General features: G+C 34.4%; 2 long non-coding RNA genes across 2 annotated transcripts in view; both read left to right on the forward strand.

The window, feature by feature from the left end:
- LOC117072568 overlaps positions 1 to 1,644 on the forward strand; it is a 62,012-nt gene extending 60,368 nt beyond the window's left edge. The window contains exon 3 of the long non-coding RNA XR_004432859.1: positions 1,529 to 1,644. This is a non-coding gene — a long non-coding RNA (uncharacterized LOC117072568). The remainder of the gene's footprint in view (positions 1 to 1,528) is intronic.
- Positions 1,645 to 2,920: 1,276 nt separating this feature from the next.
- LOC117072569 lies at positions 2,921 to 15,997 on the forward strand. The gene is made up of 3 exons (XR_004432860.1): positions 2,921 to 3,011; positions 4,320 to 4,353; positions 15,832 to 15,997. It is a non-coding gene; the product is annotated as an uncharacterized LOC117072569 (long non-coding RNA).
- Positions 15,998 to 22,731: the final 6,734 nt, after the last annotated feature.

Below are 22,731 nucleotides of genomic sequence, written 5' to 3' on the forward strand. Positions count from 1 at the left end.
CACAGATCTGCTGAGTTAGAATTTCTCAGGGTCTAAGAATTTGTGTGTGTATGTGTGTTTTAACATTCCCTGGTGATAAATGTTGGACAAGCAATGAGATCCCGGACTAATTTATTGTTTGTGTTGACTTATATAAACATTTATAAATTTCAGACATGTGAAATATTTGGTGCCCAACAAAAACATAAACTCCTAAATTGCAGAGGTTCTATCTTGCTTGAATTTTGACTTCTATATAGGATCAGGTAGTAAAGGCATTTGCCACATAGTGGTGACTCAACAAATCCTGTTTTGTTTGTTGTCATTTTGACAATATGCCTTGAGGAAAAAATTTATAAGCTCTCTCAGAAATGTATTTCAATTTGTCTCCCTTTTATCTATCTTTAGACACTTATCCTAAATTCCTACTATTCCCCTTAAAGTCCCATCATCTCTTCTTAGCATATTACTTAGCATAGTACATCATAAGCTTAATTTTCAAAATTTAAACTCTACTTGTAATTATTATTATTCAGGTCCATCTCATTTGTCCCTGTTTAATTACCATAAGAAAACAAAGAAAAGCAAAACATTCAAATCATTTTCCTTAATTTTCTGGCAGTTGTAAAATGTGATAGTGCTATAAAATATTTTCAGTTATATAGCACCTTTTATAAAAGTATTTACTCATTTATTAATATAATGCCATAATTTATGAGATTCATAGGAATTACACTCACGGTATGGGTGAGTAAATTTATTTTGTACAGTAGCCTGTGTTGGGAATATAAATAGGAAAGAAGTAGTTTATTTAAATATTTAAACTAATTAAAAATTTGAACTGCCAAATAACTATGTCAATATCCAAGTTTATTTCCAAGTTTTCCTGTGTCATCCTAATGCAAGCTTTATTATGATAAACTTTTCCAAACTAATGCATATGTTTGTGCTTGGATTTATTATTAATGATATGTGTTTATTATTCCGCCCCAATTCTTTTTTAAACAATGAACAACTGGATGTTATGAGAAGGATTGAAGTGCCACAGCCATTTATTGATTGGAAAGAGACCAAGTTATGTAATTTTTGTCAGTTTTTCTCAAAGATTTCCTGGTCAAATTCATCAGAGTTACTCATTGTTAAAGTAGTGCCTCAGGGTTTAGTTCTTGGACTCTATTATTTTCCCAGTTATTTAAATTCCTGGGTTCATTTGGAGGCAATGCTAATTATCAAATTTATGCTGCTATCATGTGTGTGGGTGGTGTTTGTATGTTTTATAAACTGTGTTTGCTTATGCAACTTCCAAAAGAATCTTCAAATATCATATTACTAAGCTGAATATTATCTAATTAACCAACAAGTCCTGACAGACTGGGAGGTTATCATGAAATAATCACAGCCCTCAGGTGCTCTGAGGCACTGGGTGCAGCTAAGTGTCTCTAATTCCCCAAGGGGGTGATTAGCTCATGATAACAATGCTCCCTTGAGTTGTTTTATTGCCTTTATAAAAAAGTCTTTATTGTGGAGAAAAATGTTTATTTTTATGCAGAAGGAAGATGGAGTTGACAGTTTAGACTGTACAATGAATAGCAGTTACTTCTCACTTGTGGTCCCGGCCATGACAAAGCTGCTCATTTGGAATGCTTCTCAGCCAATGTGAGCGTTGTATGGGCGAGTAAATTTATTTTGCACAGTAGCCTGTGTGGGGAATATAAATAGGAAAGAAGTAATTTATTTAAATATTTAAACAAATTAAAAATTTTACTGCCAAATAACTATGTCAATATCCAGGTTTATTTCTAAGTTTTCCTGTCTCATCCTAATGCAAGCTTTTTTATAAGAAAGTTTTCCAAACTAATGTATATGTTTGTGCCTGGGCTTATTATTATTGATATGTGTTGCTATACAAGCTCCGTGTTGACTACCTCAGTGCTTCTGCAATAAAGCCCAAATTTCATATAGGACAGTTGTAAAATTGTGTTTTCAAGTTAATGGTGTGGGTTTTCTATAATTAGAAAATGACCCATTTTGTAGAATAGCTGCATGTGAAAAACTGACCAATGATTCAATGCAAAACAAACAAACAAACAAACAAAAACTTTGAATCATTTGGGTATTCAAATGAGTGGCCTCTGACCCCACGATCTCTTTAATCCCATGATTAAAGAGATCAGTTGATTTGGGAAATACAAATGAATACCAGTGAAACTGTGAGATAGACACCAGAAAGCTTTACCTCCTTTTGATGCTTCTCTATTTTCTCCACACAAATCCAATGCCACATCTACATACCAGAGTGAATTTTAAAATAGTCCATCTGACAGGTCCATAGGGTGCCCAGTGGCTTCCACAGTTAAACAGAATAAAATGTGAGCTTCTTCTGATGACTGGTAAAGCCTCACAAGAGCTGTTCCAGTGACTTCTTAGACTTCATGCCTATCTCCTTCAAGATGCTCTATCTCTGCCAGCCTTCCTCCTCACACTGGAAAAGGCCACACTTTTCTCAGGGACTTCACACTTGTTATTCTCTCTGACTGAAGCATTCTTTCAGGTCATCACCTGGCTACCTCCTCTCACCATTCCACTTTCAGCTTGAAAGTCACCACCTTAGAGAGGCCTTTCCTTTCCACTCTCCCTAAAATGAGCATCTCACACATATTCTACTCTATTACCCTATTTTAGTTTCTTCATAGCACATATTAACTATTGAAATTATATCATTAATTTGAGATCTGTATTCACCAAGCAGAATGTAAGTTCATGGAGGCAGAGACCATTTCTCTTGCTTCCATTAGAGCCTCAGCTCTTAAGACTAGTGTCTCTCATGTAATAAACAGGCACAGAAATATTTGTTTAATTAATTTGTAACCAATGTTACCATCATATATATTTTGGATTGCCTACTCATCATCCCTCACCTCCCTTCTTCCTAACAGAACTGAGATTTCACTTTTCAACCTTCTGCCTTCAGCTAATCTACATCTGGACAAACTGGACCAAGGCCAGCTTCAAACAGTGGGTGCCCGTGGCAGGTGAGCAATGAATGGACATGCAGCCCAATGGAAGTCAATGAGACTTGATGAGGGACTTGGCAGAGATTTCTGAGAAAGTTTTTAATCATTTTTACATAAGAGTTTCAAGGACAAATTTATCTTTGTTTCCTTGATCATTGTCATGGCACTTGCAAGGTGGAAGGAACTCCTTCATTTAATCAGGAGTGTTTATATCATTTAGCAAATATTATTTCTTCACAGTGAAGATTGAAAAACTGGATTTTCATGGGAATTTAAATTTATTGTAGTGTTATTTTGTGTAGCCTCTAGGATCCTCTGATTCAGAGAAGCAAAGGTTGATCTTACATAGAAGGCCATCCTACTTGCACAGACAAAACCAGGCAAATCAAACCATTAAAAAATTACATAATTACTTTTTATTTATGTAAACAGTGTTTCATATTCTATTCTGCAAAACCTTAATGAGTTTATTTACAATCTTTTTATTTCCCATTTTTATTAGCAGATAAGCTACTAAATACACTATTTAAGGGTCATAAATAAACGGTTTTGACTGCCATGGTATACCAGAAATAAATATGAAATTCTCCAGAATTCCTAGGCCAACTTTTGAATCTAAAAGTCAGCATTAATGGGGGAACGTTTAGATGCCAAGAGGCCTGATATCTGAAAACTAAACATGATATAAATGTTAGTAAAATAAGTTAGAACTGAAGGAAGAATATAATTTGAAAAGTAAACATGAGTTTAATCTTAAATGGGGAACTAAGCATTTAACGTTGAAATAGGGAAAAATACATATGATGAATAATATAAAAAAGGCTGGGCAAACTATATGAGAATATGTTTTGTTTATATAATGCTACTTTCCCATTAAAAAGTTCTGTGCTTTATTTGTTCTCACTAAAATATGATACATAGAATATTTACTAATAAGCACATATAATTTTGAATAATGATGATAGTAGCTAACATTTATGGAGTAATTGCTGTGTGCCAGCCATTGTTGTTCTAGGGTTTTACGTACATTAACTCAACTTAATATTCTTAATCTTAGAAACAGAGAAAACTATGGGGCAAGGAATAGTGACTCGGCAGCTCAAAGGGGAGGGACAAGAATTTGAACCAAACTGTCAGGCTCCAAAGTCTACCTGTGTAACCAAATTGTGTGAAACCCATGGCTGATTTGTAAACAGAATGTTTAACAAAGCGTATTTTCAGCTAAGTAAGATGAGTATAAATGCGTCTTTGGATACAATCCCCTCACCATCTATCAGGCCAAGTTCAGCGAACAATGAATTAATCATTACCTTTCTCCTGATGCAGAAGCTGCCTTAGTGTGAATATTCATTGAACGTGGGTAAGTTACAAATAGTAAACAAAATACAGTTGTCATTGATGTTATTTATTCTTAATTGAGTTGACTAAAAACACAGATGTCAATTCTGCATGGTGGGGGGTGTTCAATTAAAATAGCATAAAATGGTCAGGTGCAGTGGCTCACACTTGTAATCCCAGCACTTTGGTAGGCCGAGGCGGGTGGATCATGAGGTCAGGAGATCGAGACCATCCTGGCTAACATGGTGAAACCCTGTCTCTACTAAAAATACAAAAAATTAGCTGGTTGTGGTGGCAGGCGCCTTAGTCCAGCTACTCTGGAGGCTGAGGCAGGAGAATGGCATGAACCCGGGAGGCAGAGCCAAGTGAGCCCAGATCGTGCCACTGCACTCCAGCCTGGGCGACAGTGGGAGACTCCGTCTCAAAAAAAATAAAATAAATAAATAAAAATAAATAAATAAATAATAATGAATAGCATAAAATGACTCTGGGACTCTTGAAAACAATTTTCAGAGTTTCTTAGCCCCTGTTAATATTCTACTTAGTCCACAAAATTGCCTTGACATTCTTTTTGATGTTTTCAATGATTTTTATTAGACTAAGAAAGGCTAATCTGACTATGGCTTGCATACCCAGAAGTCTGTACCATGAAAATGATTTCTAATGGGTACCAAATTAGATTGAATTTTAACAGAAGGAGTTGACCTCATATAATGCAATCAGAGGAGCACATCATCTCTGTGATATTCTTTCCCCAATCTTATAACCCCAAGCTAATCATGAGAAAACAGCAGACAAGCCCAAACTGAGGAAAATTCTACAAAATACTGGACCCCAACTCTTTGAAAGTATCAAAGTCATGAAAGATAAGGAAAGATGGATAAATTATCACAGATTAGAGGAGACTAAGGAAATATGACTGAATAGAATGAGGTAACCTGAAGTAGATCTAGGAAAATAAAAAGGACATCAGTGGAAAAATATACAATATCTGAATAAAGTCTGTAGCTTAGTTAATGGTTTTATAATAGTGTATAGTCTGTAATTCCGGTAATATTAATTTAATTGTTTTGATAAACGTGCATGGTTATATGAGGTAGCAACAATAGAGGACGCTGATGAAGGTTTTGCAATACTATCTTTGTAACGTTTCTGTAAATCTCATTATTTAAAAAGAAAAGTTGAAATGGATACACACACACACACACACACACACACACACATATATATATATATATCTCATCCCTCTCCCACCAAAAGGAGAGGTTAAGGCAATCTTTACATGAAGGAGCAAAATGACTTCTATGACTTGGCTCACACATAGTGGTAGGTATTGAAGTAATCCCTGTTACAGTGGTTAAGATGACCCTTCCCTTGTCATGCGATCAAAAGTCAGCATTGGCAGGCTTATGTGTTTGGCTCAGACAATCCATTTGATGATCTGATTTATTGTCTAGCTTATTATGGAAATCATATAGGCATGGTCAGAGTGTAAATGTCACTAGTACAGGGTTCTAACGATTGATTTAAGTCCTAAGCACGCGTATAATTGTATATGACTCAGCAAAGCAGGTTGCTCCGAGAAATTAACTTAGGGAATGCATTTTACGTACTGTTCCTATTTGTGCTTCATTTAAATGACAATGATTTAATTATTTTGTTGTTGTTCTTAGGGATTTAATAGTACTACTTTGGATCCGCCATAAAGTAGCTGTAAAATCAGATATATCCGTTTGTATGATTTAATACAAATTGACCCATATCCGTTTATATGAGTAATACCAAAATACATAACTATCTTTTTTCTTTTTTCAACAAGTCACCACCGCACTGCATACTTGTGCTAAATTACCTTAACTTCCTTCTACTCTCATCCCTGTCCTATCCATATCTATGTTCTTTCAATAAATCATTTGGTAAGAGTAAACTATGCATACAATCTTTATCTTTGATTTTGATTTTATTATTTGTTTTACTTATATGTATTTTCTTGTTCTAATACTCAAAAATAAATAAAAACATTGCCTAACCACTTAATAGTTAAAAAAGTAAAAATACAATATTAAACATTTATATAAGGGAATGATGATTCAATTTCCAAATCCCATCAACTTCTCATTTCTGAAATGTTGTCACTGAGAGGCTGTTGCCTGCATTAGTGTTAAGTGACCCTTTTTGCTTCGTGCTTAGTCACAATTTACATCTCTTTTCTGAAAATGGCATAAAATAATGTGCAAATGCTTTAATGCATTCCCAAGAAAGATATTTTCTTTTAATGACTCCTAATGAACCCCTGTTTTATGCAGGGTGTGAAAAGTTGCCAAGATGTGTAAAACAATTAGGATAACAAAAAGCATGAGTTTTAAAAAACCATTTCACTTGTGTAGTGTGTGTGAAAGTCCAGAATAATTCCTAAGGGAAAAATTAACTTTAATAAGCTTTTCTTCTTGCTTTAAGACTGTTTAAATCAAAGGCACAAAGTACTATGTATTAATATATCAGGAATAATATGAGAGTTTGATTCTGCAGAAAAAATTTCTATTTCATCATCAACCTGTTACTCTATACTTGAACTATGGGGACAAATGTTTTTTATTAAAGTAACTATGTGTTTTGTCTCCTAGAAGCACAATATTCAGGTAAAAAGCTAAAAAGGTGAAATCTTAAATAATCTTTCTTGATGTGAATTTATTTATTAGAGAACATTGTTTCTGCTATAAGCATAATGATAGTTAAAATCTATTCTTTGGAAATCCTACCTTCATTGATTAAGGGATGGTCACATTTTAAAATGATTTTGATTTTAAGCCTTTAAATATAAATAAAATATCCCATGCCAACTTAATGACCCAATTCCAGGTAAACGTTATTGATTCAAAAAGTTAAAAATATTTCAGAAGGTGTAATACATGAACTTTTCAGGAAATGGTTATTTGTGAATCCAAACATAGCCAAGAGGAAATTTTCATATGATTTTAAATAGTTAAATGCCAAGGATATAGTACAGCATCTAAGGTGGAAGGGTCTGCATGCAGATTTCTAGAATATTTGTTTTTACTGGATACATCATTTCTAACAGCCTTCTTCTTTATCTTTTCTTCTACATTTGACTTCCAAAAGTACCAAATGATGAATACAATTTTCACAATGAATTGCTGAATGTGAAACATTTGAGGCAAAATAAAAGAGAGTGTTTCAATAATATCACAATTATTGAAATCTGGTGCAGAGTGGGAGAACAGACTATGATTTATTAAGAATTTATGCTTTACTGTGGGGCTTAATACCTAGGTGATGGGTTGATAGGTGCAGCAAACTACCATGGCACACATTTACCTATGTAACAAACCTCCATGTCTTGCATGTGTATCCCGGAACTTAAAATTAAATTAAATTAAATTAAATTAAAAAGAAAAAGAAAAGGATTTATGCTTTAGAATCAGACTTATTTGGGTTACAGTCCTGACTCAGTCATTTATTAATCCTGGACTTTTGCTAAATAACTTATCCTCACTTTCATCAACTCTAGATGTGGAATAATTATAAATAGTCTCTACTTCATTGCATCCTTTTGTGATTACATAATATACTTTGGCAGTTAGTTAAAACTGTGTCTTTGTAGTGGCTATGGAATGGTTAAGTCTCAAGAGCTTAAGACGCTGGGCGATGGGGATTTTCGTGTTGTTATATAATGAGAAAAGCACCGTAGCAGTCATGAAATGAGGAAATCTGATCTCCTCTTGCGTCTCAAATAGAATGTTCTCATCCTACCAGAAGGCATACCATACAGTTCTTGCCAGTGTGGCAGGACTTCGGAGTGAACACAGGATAGTGTTACCCTCAGCAGCAGGAAGGGGTGGGGAAGTGTGTTGTGGGGACAAAATGCCTGGAATGGGGCATGAAGGGCTACTGAAACTCTCCTGATGTTCTGCTGCTTAATCCTGATGATGGTTACCTAAGTGTGCTCACATTGTGAAAATTCATTGAGCTACACATTTATAATTAGTGCACTTTTCTGTGTGTATGCTACACTTCAGTAAAATGTTTATGGTTTGTGCTCCCCAACTATCCATTCTCCTTGCACGCTTTGCTCTTCCATTCTTGTCACACTTTATTTACCATCTATTTTCTCCACTAGCATAAATGTTCTACATAATCTATAGTGATTTTCCTGTTTGTTATGTTCACTGTTGTAGTTCTAGCACCTGAAAAAAAAATCTCTGGCACATAGTAGGAACTTCAAACATAGGTATAAATAAATCAATGAATAAATAAATAAATAAGAAAAAACACTGGCTACAGGTTGAGTGATGTTATAGAGAAAAAGAGAAAGATGTAAAGCAGATATTCAGGTTAAGAGCATTGGTTTAACATTAATTGACAGAGAATTAAGAGATGTATTTGCATAGCTACTTAACAATGTTTCAGTCTAAATATTATTTTTTTACTTCATTTACCTAAAAGAGGAAAGAGAATTTTATATGATGGACAAATCCGTACACTGAATATAACTTAGTAAGTGGAAAATATCCTTTGAAGGACAAGTTTTGGCAGTTGTGGGTAGCACACTTGCTTAAGATTAACTTCTGCTCCTGCAAACAGTTGCCCAAATGCACATGATATGTTTCTGGTCAGTTTCAGTTTCTAGACAATTACGTCACAGGGCAAGACCTAGATTGAAAAACAAAACACTGGAATCAAGTGTTTTTAGGCCTCTTTAACATAGCTGAACCGCCTTGCTTAATGAAAGTATTTAAATATTTTAATCACTTATCATCAAGCCTAAAATTTCCAAATTGTTTTTGTGTTTAAATATTGAAAATTCTTATGCATGTGGCCTGATAAAGTGTGGATCTATGGGCAATAGCAAGAGAGGAGAAAGCATGAAAAATGGAGATTAAACACATCCGGGATGTGTCAAGATAATGAGAGCATAATGGTCACATATGAACAGAGAGGACACATTAGAAAATGAATATTCACTTAATAAAGTGAACATGATGAATTTATTTACTTTGGCTTGCATTCTTTTTGAGAAATTATTTTATCAAAGAACTTCCTTAGTAATTAACATTAATAATTACATATTATATAATATTCAAGACAAATTCACTGAAAACAGAAACTAAAATATTTATTAATAAATTTGAAAATATAAACATCATTATAATATATTCCTTTATTATATTCTAAAGTAGCTAAAAAGTAACATTCAGAAGTACCTCCTAGAAGACAGAGACTGTACTAATTGCCTGCATGCACTTATTATTTTATAATTTTATAACTGTTAAATTTTATAACTATTAAAATTTTATAATTTTATATATCAGTGTTCACCCTTACTGCAACATTATCTGGTAAATTTTATTATATCTATCTGAGAGGAGGAAAGGGGACTCTTGGAGAGTTAATGACCACCCACGGTCACAAAGACTGGAAGTGGCACAAGTAAGATTTCAATCTGTGACAGATGGTCTGTAATCTTAACTTCCCTTACAATACTGTTCTGAAACAGAAATCATATCCATTAATTCAAAACAATATTCTAGAGCTTCAGTGTGACCTGGCTCAAAACTTTTTCTTGCATTCAACACACAAGGAAAACACAAGAGCACTTTTAACTAAAAGTGAAGAATTTAAAGCAACAGAGAAAATTAAAAACAAATAACTATATGTATACTCTTGTGCTAATAAATTTAAATTGCAATATAATACATGATTTTTGAAAAACATATGTTATATAAATTATCAAAATTGAATAAAATGGACTTCTGCTTTCTACCAATGCATGCAAGGAGCTTAAGTTCCCACGCTGTCCTAACAACAGTAAAAAGCTGAACAGATTGAGAAATCAACACTCTTCTTGGATCTATAAGAGAGGTAAGTACACGGGGCAAACTACTGCCCACGAGACTGGAGAGACAGACAGGCCAATATAGGGAGACATGGCTTCCAGGTACAGTGCCTCATGAGTGGAGACCAGCAGGAACCAGTGCTGCGGTAGGAATATCTGAATTGGAATTGACAAATTGCTGGAGGCTCAGTGTGGAAAAGTCTGAGAATTAAAAACTGCGCTGGACCCAGTCACAGAGGAGCACCTACAATTTTATGAGTTTTATCTCAACCAGAAGATCAATCAGGTTCTCATAGGAAAATATTGGAGAAACATCCCCTCATGCTTTAAGCAAGATGAGGATCTATTTTGAAACACACCAGAGCACTCTGTTGTCTTTTTTCTTTTCTTTTCTTTTCTTTTTTTCTTTTCTTTGCCTTCCTTTCTTTCTTTTTTTTTTTTTTTTTCAAGGCCTACTCTCAGGAGAAACTAGTTAACCAGGACCTAATCTGCTGGTGTATTATCAGATCCTAACTGATCTGGGGAAAGAAAAATACCCAATGTCAACCCATTGTATCCTTTCTGTTTTATCTAGGTTAGAGAAGAATTGAAAAATAGGGCAAGGTTTAGGAGAGTCTCATATGTGAAACTTCAGTGCCCTTGGGATGTCACTCCTCCTGGCACATGGATGTGTACCACCAACCATGGTGCTCGTGGAGCTTTGGGTGTCTAGAGTTTTTCCTCAAGAATTGATTGATGAATCAATTGATTCATGATTGATTGAATCATTGACCACATGATTGAATTCAATCTTCAGTCCCCCTCCGTCCTTGGAGTTTGAAAGGACAGACTAGTGTCACATTACTCAAAGCCTCAATTCCCTAATTGCAGACAGGTACTTCCAGCATGATCAGTTTTCTTTCTGAAACTATCCAGGAGCCCATGAGTCACCTTACTAGCATAAACTATTAGGGCTCACCATGAATAGCAGACTCTCATCATTCTGAAAATTCCAAATATTAGAGAGTACCTTTCAGAAACCAGGGACAAAAGCTAGCCAAATTCCTTATTATACAATACAATATATATTGGAAATACATAGGTAAAAAAATGAACTGCAACATAAATCTCACTTGCTTATACAAAAATTAATTCAATATAGCAATCTTGAAATGATGAAATTGTGGAAATGAAAAAAAAAGGTTCGTTGTTGTCAGGTATTAAGGAGCTTGTGGTATCAGAGTGAAGTGAGTATGGCTATAAAGGAGAAACGTGAGGGATCCTTGCAATGATAGAAATGTTTTGTGTCTTGATTGTCTCCATGTCAATATCCTGGTTGTGATATTGTAGTTTGCAAGATGTTACCACTGGGGAAACTGAGTACATAGTATCTTTTTGTATGATTTCCTGTAAGTACAGATGAATCTACAATTATCACAAAATAACAAGTTTGCATTAACAAATCTAGCTACACACACACAAAAAAATACCCACAAAAACAAGAAAACTAACTTCCAAACAAAAATGTAAACAAAAACAAATACAAACACAAAAGCTCCTCACATTTTCACTGCTGTGTTGTACCAAATATCAAGAGATAATGCCTATCTTAGACAAACCATCCAAGAATAGAAAAATAAATCCTATCTTAGCCCAGAGCTATGGTTTGAATGTCTGTGTTCCCGCAAGATTTATATGTTGAAATCCTAACCCTCAAAACAATGGTATTAGGAGGTGGGGCCTTTTGGGGAATGATCAGGTCATGAGAGTGGAGCCCTCATAAGGAGGATTAGAGCCTTTATATATGTATAAAAGGCCTGAGGGAGTTTGCCTCTTTCACCATTTTAGGACACAGGGTGAAGGTGCCGTCTATGAACCAGGAAACAGGCCCTCACCAGATGTGAAATCTGTTGATGCTTTGATCCTGGCCTTCCTAGCCTCCAGAACTGTGAGAAATAAATATATGTTGTTTATAAGCCACCCAGTTTATGACATTTTTTCTTAGCAGCCCTAACACACTAAGACAATAAGAGTCTGTCATAACTGTTTAATATATATCATATTTTGTATAATTCTTGTTGTTTTCAATTCCTACTCTTGCTTGTTGAGGAATAGCACTGTATTCATATATTTATGCACCTCTCCTGATACTTGTAAAAACGAAGTTGAATTTCTGGGTTAAAGATTATGAAAAAATTGGAAATCCTCCTGTTTCCTATTATAAAGTTACTTTTTATAAAAATTATACTAATTTAAAGTATCATTGAAAATGGTGAATTACTGCTAGTATTATTGCAGAACACTTGAGTTACTGAAGGAGACCAAGAAGGAGATTATAATAAGAAAGATTAGGTATTTGGATATTACTTTAATCTCAGGCTGCATTTATTGGTGGTCTGAATTATTTCAAGGAAAAGCAGATATCGCCTAGGCTCAGAGGTCACCAGTGCAAACTTGTCAGGAGTCAGGCAGTAAGTAACATGTCACATAGGTCTTGCGCAGTATAAATGTACCTAGCACCTCAGAAGGGAATAAGGCAAAATTGGGAATGGAAATTTACTGAAGTCAGACCACTTTTTCTCAATTCTGTTTAGAATTTTTTCAATCACAGAGCTTTCAGGAAATCTCAGACAACCCAGTCCAAACACTTCACACTACAGATAAGGAAACTGAGAGCCAGGAAATTTCAGGGATTATCTAAATTCACAGTTAGGTAATGATACAGCTAAAACTGTAACCCAGGCTGGCTGACTCACAGCGCTAAGAACTCTTTACCAGATCATGCTTTGGTTTGGTTTTGGCTCTGAGTCGTGAAAATATACAGTCAACCACAAATCAAGAGCATAAAAAGATTTAGATACATTCTAAGTGAAATCGAGTTGTCTACTCCAGTTAACTATTTGCTGTAGAAATTTATTTAATTTTCTTTAAAATGTATTTATATGAGCTTATTCTCTTGGCCTAGTAATACTGAGAGTGAAGATGGAAATGACCATGATAGTGGAAGTGACCACATTGGTGAGTCAAAGCCAATGAGTAATACAATTTAAAATAGAGACAACATGTACAATTGACCTTTGTATTAGTCAGGGCTCTCTAGTGGGACAGAATTAATAGGATAGATATAAAGCGAAGTTTATTAAGGAGTATTAACTCACACAATCACAAGATGAGGTCCCACAATAGGCTATCTGCAAGCTGAAAAGCGAGGAAGCCATTCCAAGTCCCAAAGCTGAAGAACTTAAAGAACGATGTTGAAGGGCAGGAAGCATCCAGTTCGGGAGAAAGATGTAGGCTCAGAGACTAAGCCCGTCTAATCTCTCCACATTCTTCTGCCTGCTTCTTATTCTGGCTGCGCAGGCAGCTGATTAGATTGTGCCCATCCAGGTTGAGGGTGGGTCTCCCTTTCCCAGTCCACTGACTCAAATGTTAATCTCCTCTGACAACACCCTCACGATACACCCAGGAACAATACTTTGCGTCCTTCAATCCAATCAAGTTGACACTCAGTATTAACCATCATAACATTGAACAACTCGAGGATTAAGGGCTCTGATCCTCCATGCAGTCAAAAAACAGCATATAGCTTTTGACTCTCCCAAAACTTAACTACTAATAGATTACTATTGACCAGAAGACTTACCAATAACATTAACCAATTAACATGTATTTTGTATGTTATATGTATTATATACTGTGTTCTTTTTTTTATTTTTTTTATTTTTTTGAGACAGTCTCAACAAAGGTGCCATGAGTGCAGTGGCACAATCACGGCTCACTGCAGCCTGGACCTGCTGGGCTAAAGTGATCCTCCCACCTCAGGCTCCCAAGTAGCTAGGACTATAAGCGCACACCACAATGCCCAGTTAATTTTTATTTTTTTGTAGAGACAGGATTTCACCATGTTGCCCAGGCTGCTTTCAAACTTCTGGGCCTAAGAGATTCACCTGCCTAGGCCTCCAAACGTGCTGGAATACAGGCATGAGTCATTGTGCCTGGCCTATACTATGTTCTTATAATAAAGTAAACCAGAGAAAAGAAAATATTATTAAGAAAATTACAAAAAAAAAAGAGAAAATATATTTACTACTCATTAAGTGAAAATGGACCATCAACAAACATCATTTTCATGTTGAGTTGGCTAAGGAAGTAGAGGAAGAGAAGGGTTTGATCTTGCTGTGTCAGAGTGGAAGAGATGCAGGAGGCAGAAGTGGAGGAAGGAGAGGCAGGCACACTTGGTATAACTTTTATTGTAAAAAGTCCACATATAAGTGGACCCATGCAGTTCAAATCCATGTTGTTCAAGCGTCAACTATACTTCTTTCATCAAACACATGAATTATTACACAAGATTGTCTTCGAGAGCATCATTCCTTTGAGCAATACTAACTTCAATCTAGAGGTAGTTGATGTCTAAAGAAACTAATATGTGTATGTGTGCATGTGTGCATATAATTTTTTTCTTCTTGGAGACAGGAATATATTAAAAATAAATACCTGAAAAAGATACAAGTAGAACCTAACAGTGAAATAGGAAACGTTTTGGTAAAGTCTTAGCAACTATCACTTTATCCTGTGGAAAAAGCTCAAGGGTGTTGCAGAGACCTCCAAACTAGTAGGTCAAAGGAACCAACAAGGGAAATGTTAAATTGCTTTGCTCTCACCTGCCCTAAATTATTATTCACCATACCCCACAAGAGATAATAGCTATTAATAAGATTTTTCCATTATTTTCAAAATAGCTTCAATATGTATTTGGCTATGTTTATCAAGCTAAATAAGCTATTTTTTGATGTGTACAGGGCATAGACACTTAAAAGACACTTAGAAAATACTTTAACTCTTTCAGTAAAATTTAATGATCATACAACAGACTATTTGTTTCAGATTATAAAATGTTCTATGGATGATATCTAAATGGAAACAGATTAATAATTTAGGATATAGCTTAGTTTTTGACTGTAGCATTTAGCCTTTTTGTTTTTAAATAATAGAAAGATGTTAACATTAAAAACTCTTATCTATCTTGTAGCTGCATATCAAATTTATTTAGGCAAACATATAGCTACAAATTCAGTAAGCTGACAGCTAGACTAAACATCAAATGTTAATTAGGGTTGCTAAAATCTTGGAAAATAAAAAATAACCTTTCAGGAAATAAAGATAACTTATGCGGACATAACTAAGGGATGAATCTCTATTTTTTACTGTAATAAGCTAGGAAAAAAGCTATTTTGCCCCTGATAATAACCAATGACAGACACTTTGAGGATAGCAGGACCTGGAGAGAAAACATTGGGTTCAGGCTTAGTATCAGGTAGTGGGAAGAAAAACTTCAATAAGAAAGATACATCGTTGAAACTAACCTATGGTGAGAGGCCGAGAGGAAAAAATTCTGGTAGTCATCTAAGCCATAAAAGCATTTAAAAATATTTGGAGGCAAGTATGAGAACTGTAGGACTGAGTAGAAAAAGGGTAAATGATAAAAGTTTCAAATATGGAAGATGATGGATTTTTTAGATATCATGAGCAGATGCAGTTGCACACACTATTCCTGAATTAATTTAAAAAATCAAAGAAACTGATCAATAGTGTTAAATCATGAAATACAGAGGTTATTTTTGCTAATTAAATTATTTGAGTATTTCTTTCTTTTTTTATTCTTAGGGTCACGCAAATTAACAATGAAATCATCATTAAAAAGGAGAAGAAAAGACCAAACTATCAACTGAATCTGTGAAAAATAAAAAATATGACCAGGGGTTGCAAGAATAGTCATTTATCATGTCAGCTCAATTCTAGTAGTTATATCCATGAAATAGAATGTTAAGGTCACCATTTGACATAGAAGAAATTGGAAACCGTCAGTGAGTGCAAACGTTCAAGAGGTCAGTGCACATTAGATTTAAAAGTCTTTAACAACCATGTGCAGATCACGCGTAGAAGGTGATGTAATAACATCTCCCATGAAGTTACCCTTATAGAGAGAGTCAACCTTAGTTGAGAAGCAAAACTTTGCAGTGATATTTCAGAAACTGTAATGCCAGTTTATCTGCATGAGATCCACTGTGTTATTAGCTCCAGTTTTGTTTTTCTTTTTTTTTTTTTTCAGCCCTTTTTGCTGCTGATTTGTGTTAAAGGTTTGTAAGTGGATGTGGGTTCCTTCTGGATCGGCTAATCTCTTGTATGTTGTTGAGTCTAACTGCACAGGTTTCCAGAATGGTGTTATTTTTGAAATGGACATATGTTCTGAATAGGTTGTTTGGGGAAAGCCTATTTCTATCATGCAATTGGTTTAGATTGGAAACACAACATGCATAAATTTTGTGATAACAATATGGATATAAAGTTGACCCTTGCACAACACGGGTCTGAACTGCAGAGGTCCATTTCTACATAATTTTTTTTCAACCAAATGCAGATTAAAAATACAGTATTTCTGGAATGTGAAATCCATATTTACGGAGGGTTGATTTTTTGTATATATGGGTTCTGAGGGCGACTATGAGGCTTGTGCATAACTGGAGTTTGGCATATGTGGGAGTCCTAGAACAAATCACTTGCGTATACCCAGCGAGGACTGTATATACTGAGATTTTAGAGTCTCCGTGGCTTCAGTGAGCTTTCACTTTAAAAGTTTCAGATTACTTAATCTTATACATTTTTAAAGCTGGTAATTCACAATGCAGGGAGTTTTAATTCAATTCTTTTCAACAAATGTTGAATGAGTACTTATAGAACCAAGGTTCCAAGTAGGAACTTCAGGGATACAAACAGGAATGAGAAAAAATTTTATTTCATGATGCTCACAATCTTGAGGCAGGGAGATGACATAACACGGAAATACTTAGATCCAGGGTGAAATTATGATATTTGCCTTTCTAGTACTATTTAGGTGTTTTATTATTTCCTAATGACTTTTTGTCTTCATTAAATGCTTTAAAAAAAAAATGAAACATTTAAGCAAACATAAGTATTCATGTCTCTGACCAGGGGATATTAATAGAAAATTCAAAATAATGAATAATTGAAGAACTATATATATATATATTTGGCTCTAGAATTGCCTTTGTTCTTACTTATAAATAGTACTCTCATACCTGTCTCAGGAATACATGAAACTGCAAACCAAATAATAAATATTGTTCAAAGCTTGTTTATTATTTTATATGGTAACAAAATGTATATGTTAATTAAAACATTTTTCAGGTTATTATACAACGAGCAAACAAACCAATTTAGAAAGGTCTTAATTTTTAAAGTTTTATTTTGTTTTAAATTGATAAATAATAATTGTATATATTTATAGGGTACAATATGATGTTTCCATACATATATATATTGTGGAATGAGTCAAGCTAATTAGCATATTCATCACCTCAAATATAACTTCTTTGTGGTGAGATCATTTAAAATCCTCCCTTTTAGCTATTTTGAAATATACAATGCATCACTTAATATTAACTATTGTCACTGTGCTGTGCAATGCAACACCAGAACTTACTCCTCTTACCTAACTGAAACTTGTTAACTAATATCTTCCCTTTCTCCAGCCACACCAACTCCAACCTTTCGTAGCCACCATTCTACTTAACCTCTATGAATTTGACTTTTTAGATTCCACATGGGTTCAAACTGTATTTGTCTCTCTGTGCCTGGCTTACTTTACTTATAATGGCTTCTAGATTTATCCATGTTGTCAGAAATGAACAAAATTTTGTTTTTTTAAAGACTGAATAGCATTCTATATACTATTAGTATTATAGCATACTATCTTATAATGGTATAGTGCATTCTGTTAGTATTTCATATGGATATATATGTATACACATACCACATTTTAAAATCCATTCTTCTGTGTTGGACACTTAGGTCGTTTCCATATCTTGGCTACTGTGAATAATGCTGCAATGAACATGAGAGTACAGTCATCTCTTTGACATACTTATTTCAATTCCTTTGACTATATACCCTGTAGTAAGATTATTGGATCATATGGTAATTCTATTTTTAGTCTTTTGAGGAACCTCCATACTGTTTTCCACAATGGCTGTATTAATTTACAATACCACTACTGGGAATAAGGATTATTTTTCTTTCACGTCCTCTCCAGCACTTGTTATTTTTTCATCTTTCAATAATAGCCGTACTAACAGATGTCAAGTGCTATCTTATTGTAACTTAATTTGCATTTTTCTAATGATTAGAGATGTTGAATATTTTCTCATGTATCTGTTGGCCATTCGTATGTCTTTTTATGAGAAATGTTTACTCAAATCTGTATTAGTCTGTTCTCATGCTGCTAATAAAGACATATCCAAGATGGGTAATTAATAAAGAAAAAGAGGTTTAATGGGCTCATGGTTCCATGTGGCTGGGGAGGCCTCACAATCATGACAGAAGGTGAAGGAAGAGAAAAAGCACGTCTTACATGTCAGCAGGCAAGAGAGAGGTAAGAACCAAGCAGAAGGGGTGTCCCCTCATAAAACTATCAGATTTTGTGAGACTTATTCACTATCATGAGAACAGTATGGGGGAAAACTGACCCCATGATTCAATTATCTCCCACTGGACCCCTCCAACAACACATGGGAATTATGGGAGCTACAATTCATGATGAGATTTGGGTGGGGAAACTGCCAAACTGTAACAAAATTCTTTGCCCATTTTTAGATAGGGTTATTTGTTTTCTTGTTATAGAGTAGTTTAAGTTCCTTGTACATTTTCTTTATTAGTCCCTTTACTGATGTATGGTTTATAAATATTTTCTCCCAATCTGTGGGTCGTCTCTTGACTTTATCAATAGTTTTTTTTTTTTTTTTTTTTGCTGTGGAAAACCTTTTTGGTTTAATGAAATACCATTTACCTATTTTTACTTTTATTCCCTGTGCTTTTGGGGTCATATCCAAACATCATTGCAGTCCAATGTCATGGAGCATTTCCCTTCTGTTTTGCTCTAGTAGTTTTATAGTTTTAGGCCTTGTGTTTAAGTCTATAATCCATTTTTGTGTTGATTCTTGGATAAGGGTGAGATAAGGGCCTATTTTCATTCTTCTGTATGTGGATATTCAGTTTTTTCAGCACTATTTGTTGAAGAGATTGTTCTTTCCCCATTGTGTGCTCGTAGCACCAGAAAGATCTTAATTTTTATTATTAGTCTAAATGACATACGCCTACTTTAATAAAAGGATATATCCTAATTTTAAAAACTTCGTATTACAGGCTAGTTACTGGAACATTTTTCTCAGTCTTTATTTATTGCAAAAGTAATCTTATAAGTAAGCATAGATTCTCTAATGATTGACTTGAGAATTTTGAGCTGGAAGAGCAGTTGAAGACTTTGAGGGAAATGATAGAGATCAAGTAAAATAATAAAAATCAAGATCCCAATAAAACAAAGAAATAGTAAAAATAAAGGTAAATTAAAATAACGTATTATATTGTTTTTGTGAGACAGTGTTCAAATTTTAATTGTATCATTCAATTAGAGAAGTGGTCAAACATAAAATGAAATTTGCTGAAGGAAAATACTAAACAATCAAAAGAAACAAAGTATATCGTAGGAATAAGGATGAAAGTTACATGGTAATGTACTGAGATCTAGACAATACTTGTCAATTATATTCAACCACTAGTCGATAATTTCATTCTCTCAGATTAAAAGAGAAAACAAAAAAGTAGCAAAGTTATTTAAATGAAGCTTTCTGTTTAATACTTCTAAATTGTTTGAGTTTCATTCATTTATTTATTCATATACTATGCTAGATAATGGTACTATAGAAATGGGTAAGACCAATATGGCATTTCTATTTGTGGAGCTTAAAGTCACAGATAAACAGTGCATATATGAGTAGTAAAATAAAAGCTTTTGTAGTTAAAAATACTGATGAGTGATGGAAAGTTAACAAACAAGATGTTTTGATGCAGAATAAGAGGTGGTTACACACTTTTAATGGGGTGGTAAGGAAATGCCTCTCTGAGGAGGTAATGTTTAAGCTAATAAACGACAAAAAGGAGCTAGAAATTTGAAAGTCTGTAAAAAGAGCATATTCCAGGTGAGAGAAGTACAAGGGCCAAATCCCCAAGACAGAAACTAGATTGGTTCCTGGAACTAGGGACAGTTGCTGTAGCAGGAGATATATTAATAAGAGCGAAGAAAGAAGGTAGGTTTTTATATAAGAAGAAATGTACATAGAAAGACATATGAACCTATGTATCAATAAGTGACTATTAAAATAGATCAAACGGACCCTAAAAGTCTGACCCCTTTCTACTTAGTCCAGATCTAATTTCTCCTAGATGGACAACATATTCTTCTTCTATGCCAACAAAGGGGTTCGGATAAATTAAGCATCCCAAAAAAGTATTGGCATATTTGTTTTTTGTATTTTTCATCATATTTGCAACATTTAGGATTCGTGAAATTTATATTATGGGGAGGCCTTAAAAGACCTAAGACCTTGTCTACATAACTTCTTTAGATTGCATACAATTGCAAAACTGCTATTCATTCTCAAGTTCCCAGAGATGAATTACCAGTTTGGGTGGTCGCATCATATTACATTTTCAAGGATCCAAGAAGGGTCCAAAACTCACATTTTAAATTTTTATTAAAATTTCTACTTGACCACAGTTCTAGTTGTCTTATTTTTCTTAGGTACTGTGCCTGTGGGACTTATTGATTTGCAAGGGTGTCCTACTTCAAGCTGATTTTAGAAACAGAGTAATTTGTTACATTTTTAGAAATGTATCTCCAGAATTGGGCCGAGGCAGAGTAAAACAAATGACTTATCAAGGTAAAACCAAAATAAATAAAGAAAGAGAAAGCAAGAGAGAGATCCAATAACAAATTAATATCAATGCTTTCCCTCTCTTATTTCCTTTGTCCCAGCAGTCTCATTGGTGATAAGAATAAAGTTCTCTTTTTTCTTTTCTTTCTTTTAATAGAAACAGTTGAAGAACAGGAACTTTAATTTCCATGTGGGCATCCAAATACTGATACCCCAGAGTTTTACCACAGAATTTTCTTTGCGATTGGTGGCATAGAACTACCATATAGGTGATTCCTTTTTCTTAAACATGTTCCTTTCAATGCATCAGAAAAGAAACCCTTTTAGAGACAGCTTCAAACTGACCTGATGCTGTTAATTTCTTTTTTTTTTTTTTTCACAAAAGTTTTACTGTGTTCTTAATAAGAGTACATTTCTCCAAAAATTCTGGGCACTGTTTCAAAGGAAAATCTTCAGAATTCCAGAGAAGGTTTATGAGATGGCTATGGGTAGGTAAGACATTCAAGTGTCTCTTAAGCTATTAGAGAGTGTGCCTGTGTGCACCAGCAGCAGGATACAGAGCATGCAGCCATGGCTGCTGACTGCACAGGTTTCAAAGATAAAGTGGAGCATGTGGACATTTAGGCGCTGACTCCAGCTAAACTGGTTAATGACTAGTATCATCTAAATGAGGTAGCAAGCTGAAAGACTCATAATCTCTCCCCATGCGCAGATTTTAATTAAATAATTATAATGTCCTTGTTGTAATTATTTATCAGTAACTGTGCTCCTGAGTATTGCCTCTTTTGCCTTCATCTGTTCTGTCAGCTCAGTTGAACAATGAAACATTCACTTGACAAAGACGAGAAAAAAAATGAATGATTTTTATTCACCACAAAAGAACACTTCAAGGATTGGGCCAGTGAGGCAGGATTCTAGGCTCTTCATCATTTGTAACTTTGTGCTTTTAGAAGAGGAAACCCCAGTTTTCTCATCTGTAATATGATGGGGTTAGACTTTATATATATGTAGATTCTTTTCTAATCTTCAGATATTGAAATCTCTGAGAAGTTTCAAAAATATGATCAGAGGCATGGTTTCTGAGTGTCTACAATTTAACATTATAACAATTATATCCCACAAAGAATGACACTGAAAAACATGGTATTTCCTACTTTGGGACTGTGGAATGTATAGCCTATAACATAATACATGTCTTAAATACTGAAATGTGTAAGTGTTGCAGAAAACAAAATTGACTAAGTTACAGTTTTATATTAATAATATTCATGATATTCAGAAGAGGGCAGTGGAACTGATTTGTGGGTCAAGAATGGGGCTGTAGAGGAAAATAGAATTTGATCATTCAAAAAAAAGCAAGATCTCTATAGTAGCCTTTTTTCCTCTAAGAAACTTACCTTAGTAAATAAGTATTCCTTTCTTTATTCTTAACTGTAATAAGTGAGAATTAATTTTAATAAAAGGATCTGTATGGGGCTAGCAGGGTTTGTAAAGCATTATTAAACATTTGTCTTTAAACCCCTCCTCTCTCCTGTATTCTTCCTTTCCTGCACCCCAACCTATTCTCATTGTACTTTCCTGTTATCTGAGGTATTAGCAAAATGTAGCTTGATATTTCACCCTCACAAGAGGCTTTGCATTTAGTATGGAAATCTTAAAGATGAAATTACCTCAGCAACAAAAGGAATAATTAGGGATAAAGATATTTTTAAATTGTATAGGTTAATTTATTTGTCCAAGGAAGTTATTGAAGTCTGAATCAGAAAGATCATCACTA

This window comes from Trachypithecus francoisi, unplaced genomic scaffold (genome assembly GCF_009764315.1).
Source record: "Trachypithecus francoisi isolate TF-2019V2 unplaced genomic scaffold, Tfra_2.0 Lachesis_group4, whole genome shotgun sequence".
NCBI classification, from domain to species: domain Eukaryota; kingdom Metazoa; phylum Chordata; class Mammalia; order Primates; family Cercopithecidae; genus Trachypithecus; species Trachypithecus francoisi.